Source organism: Alligator sinensis, unplaced genomic scaffold, assembly GCF_000455745.1.
Source record: "Alligator sinensis unplaced genomic scaffold, ASM45574v1 scaffold223_1, whole genome shotgun sequence".
In the NCBI taxonomy this organism is placed as follows: domain Eukaryota; kingdom Metazoa; phylum Chordata; order Crocodylia; family Alligatoridae; genus Alligator; species Alligator sinensis.
The window spans coordinates 3,434,947-3,439,062 of NW_005841936.1; the positions used below are offsets into that span (position 1 = coordinate 3,434,947).

General features: G+C 35.0%; 1 long non-coding RNA gene across 1 annotated transcript; it reads left to right on the forward strand.

The window, feature by feature from the left end:
• The first annotated feature begins 2,212 nt into the window (after positions 1 to 2,212).
• Positions 2,213 to 3,795, forward strand: LOC112549591. The gene is made up of 3 exons (XR_003093078.1): positions 2,213 to 2,347; positions 2,572 to 2,668; positions 3,633 to 3,795. It is a non-coding gene; the product is annotated as an uncharacterized LOC112549591 (long non-coding RNA).
• Positions 3,796 to 4,116: the final 321 nt, after the last annotated feature.

The following is a 4,116-nucleotide window of genomic DNA, read 5'->3' on the forward strand; positions in this document are numbered from 1 at the left end:
CCCAAGTAGCAAAAACTACACTAGATGGAGGCTTGTACAACATCTCAAGGTTTAGGCAGGGGTGGGCAAAATGTGGCCTGGGGGCCAGATGCAACCCACCAGGCCATTCTATCTGGCCCACGGGGCCCCTAAAAAATTTAGAAAATTAATTAATCTGCCCTGGGCTGCCTGTCCTGCAGCCCTCGATGGCTTGCTGAAACTCAGTAAGCTGACCTCTGCCCAAAATAATTGCCTGCCCCTGGTTTAAAGGGAAAACCAAGGTGAAAGAACTGGTTCTGAGAGATTTCCTGTTTCTGGATGACCCAACCTTAGTTGCCCACAGTGAATCTTCCTGGCAAAATCACTTGGCCAGATTTTCTGAGTCATGCAATAGCTTTAGGATGATGATTAGTCTGAAGAAGACTGTGATCATATACCAAGGGGTGGAAGAAGCAATATCTGACCTCACTCTGGAGGATTAATCTCTTGTTGTCAAAATCTCTTTCTATATATGTGTATACATAATAATTATTATTATGTGCTGTTACTATGCTGCATTTCAGCCTGAATGTAGGACTGTACTTCAAGAATTCCTCAATTAAAATCTTAATTTTGTTTCTCTAGGTAAGTCAACAAACCTTTTCAGGTCCGTTTGCCTGTATGTATAATAGCGACCATAATACCTCTTAAGGATGTTACATAGGCTAGGTAGTTCAAGTTTATTAAGCACTTCTGATGTAGGTTGTGTGTGTCTTTTATATAACATATTTTATTCTGGATAGGTTGTACCACCTTTAAGACCTGTAGACTGTATCTGGAAACCAGTAACTCCTCTATTTTCCCAATTTTCAGATCCCTATTTACATACCAGTAAAAAAACTGTCATCTCAAATTTAACACAGGATCTTAAAGAACTTGGAGTTTCTAATAAATGTTAAACCCAAGCCACCCACTTGCAAAGTTATGGTACAAAACACTTAATGTGCATTCTCTCACACATTCTCATCTGTATATATTCACAGCATTTTAATTAAGTTGTTCACTGTGTCCTTGTAATTTTATTGTTTTCTTTCATTACTGCTGTATAGTAGATGTGATTTAAAAAGGGCCTTATTGTGTAGATTAAGATTATGCTCCCTCTAGAGAATGGAGAGGAGAATGAAGGAGGAGGCAGACATGTTTTCTTTACCTGGGAGTTGAAATAGCAAGATGATTTTTGACTCGTTTATGTAGTAGCAAACAAAATATTTTCTATGGGAAGCCAGATATGGCTTTGGGAATTAAATTATCTTGGCTAAAATCTGAGAGGCAGGTATATATTCATTTCTAGAAATTAATGGCTAAATGTTTGCTGTGAAAAGTTTCTCTTCAAATACAGGAGGATTAGGTCACTTTAAGCAGCAAGTGACTTCAGTTGCAGTTTCTTGATTCCTTATTCCAATTAAGGTATTTTAATTTAACATTTTTCTTATAAATGCCAGGTTAGCAAACATTCATTTTCTGATGGAGGTTGTTGCACTGATTCAACTGAAATGAATTGCATCTGTCACTCAACCTTATGATCAGAAAGGCATAAAAGGCAAAAATGTATTTAAGTAGTAGAGCACAAAAATAAAATTTCTGTGTAAGAGCTGCTTTCCATTTTTGTTACTTTCGGTCAAATGTTTTCATATGTGTTAGCCAATCAGTTGTGGGATGTCCTTTATTTCAGACAACTATTCAAGGATCCTGATCTGTATTACTAAACAGGATTTTCTTTCTATCGGATATTGTTATCACAGAATAGGTACTTTCCAGTGGTCTAGTCATTGAGATTTTGTTTAGTCTTTCCTGGCTTGCTAATAATGCTTTTTCACAAAGGGGCTATATATGCAGTTGTGCTTCTTTTAGTTTTATAGGATTCCTGAAATCAAAAGCAAATAGTTTCTAATTCTTTTCAACAGTATTAATAAAAAGGAAATTATTTTTTATTAGAAGAAACTAATAAATAGTATTACAATACTTCTGATTTCCCTACTTAGTTGGGGAACTTGCTGGGCTCGGGTCTATACAACAATATACCAAGAGACAATCACTTCTCCAAAAACTTAGTTTCCATGAAGGAAAACAAGATAAGAAGAACCACAATAATGCTTCAGTTCCAGCTCTGAGACAGTTGTGATTACAGTTTTTTTGCTTTGAAATTAGCTCCCTTTGGCTCTTGGGCAGAGAGCAAGTTTGATTAGCTTCAGAGTGAGACATCAGGCCTGATTATTTTGTTAGTTTTTGGCTTGTTTGCTTTGTCTGATATTGGTTTTTGATTTGGATTAGATTCCTCTGGACAAAAGGCCTGCCAGAATATGATGATGATACCTCCAACTGCAGTAATGTAAGTATTATTTAAGTTATGTGTATTGTAGGTTGCACATGTAATGTGTGTTTTCATTTTTTTAATCAGTCAGTGCCTAGTCATCACTGTAATAAGCATGAAGAAATTCATTAAATCTAAGTGCCCCACTAAAATGTCTTGTGATTTAGCAGTAGTTTTTTTTCATTTAGTCTCAAAAGATATCACTCTGCTTTCAACAACAAATGTCTTTTTTTCCTCTCCAGTTAGAAGAATGCTAATGTCACAAATGCTGTGCCCTGTTAGGCCTCTGGTCTTTTCAACTCAAACACCAAAAATCCATTTAAACTTTACAACAAAAAGGTATATTTATTTGCTTTTCCATATTGTGCTCATTCAAACTTGGTCAGATGACAGTTGTAAAATTAAAATAAGTTATTTAGCACCCTGGAGCAGTCATCTGTTCTAACATGCATAATTTATTTGAAACTCATTTGAGAAGTTGAGGGATTGATAGTTTGCAACAGAAAAATGATAGGCATACTAAGTATGGCCTTGCAAAACTAAACTGTGTAATCATATATTGAGACCTAATATTTCAAGATTTAAGTGTACAATTGTTTGCACATATAATAGCATTGAAAACACTATGAAAAGATTACTTTGTAAACCCATACCTCTGCACTTTAAGTAGCAGAGCACAAAAATAAAGTTATCAGATTTAGTGCTCCTTTCCATTTTTGTTACATTTAATCCAAATTTTCCTATATATTAGCCAATCAGTTTTGGCATGCCCTTTGAACAAATATTACATATAGAATAGAATAATCTGTTTGTAATTTACAGTAGCTTCCAAATGTCTTCAATAAAGACCTTTGGGAAATTTTATTGCAATTAAATTGGAAAGAGCATATGAAATATATATAGCCTTGGCTTTAATATACATGAAAAACAAAACCTAACCAAACTCAGCAGAAGTTTAAAAAAATAATGTAACAACCCCCCCCCCCCCCAAACTCAGAATAGGAATAGCTGCCATGATACATTTATGTGTTTAAGTTTACTTGAAAAAGTAAACTGAGGATATAAGGATCTTTTTTGTGCTCTTTAGTGACAAAACTATAACTAAAATAAACATATAATCAATTGATTGATAAGATAGAACATGAGAAATTCAGTATACCCATTATTAAGTGTGGGCAGAAAATAACAGCTAGCAAAAAGGGAAAAGCTATTTAGTCCTGATTAGCAGGTGAACTGTAATTAGAGCTTTTATATTTCCTCTTGGTTTTATTTTATATTTTATTTTATTGTATATTTTCCACAGGCCTTACTGCTTTCACCTTTTTTGGATGGAACCACATTGTCCTACAAACTTTATACTGGATCTGTGGCCTGAAGCCTCCTTGTTTTTTAACTTTGAAAAGCTCAAATGTGCATTTTGCGCTGGTAAGCCTTTTTCCTTCAGGAGCGAATGTCTGACTGATTAAATTACCCCCAAAACAGGTTGTTGTTTTTTTAAACAAAGTATTATTTATTAACTTGAAGGCACATAGTGCACAAAGTGTAAAAACCAAAAAAGGCCTGTATGCATAAGTCTCCATTATCTCTATCATAAACTTTTCTTGCAAGGTTTAATATGTTCCTTTCAATCAAGCTACTTCCATCTCTAGGTTGGGAGAGACAGCCAGTTACTGCAGTTTTTGTGTGCCTTTCTCTGTGTGTCTTATTAGTATTATCCTTCCTTAGGCAGCCCACTGAAGCTCCTCTTTCTCTCTAGGCCAGCATCTTTATGGTTTTACTGTTTCCTT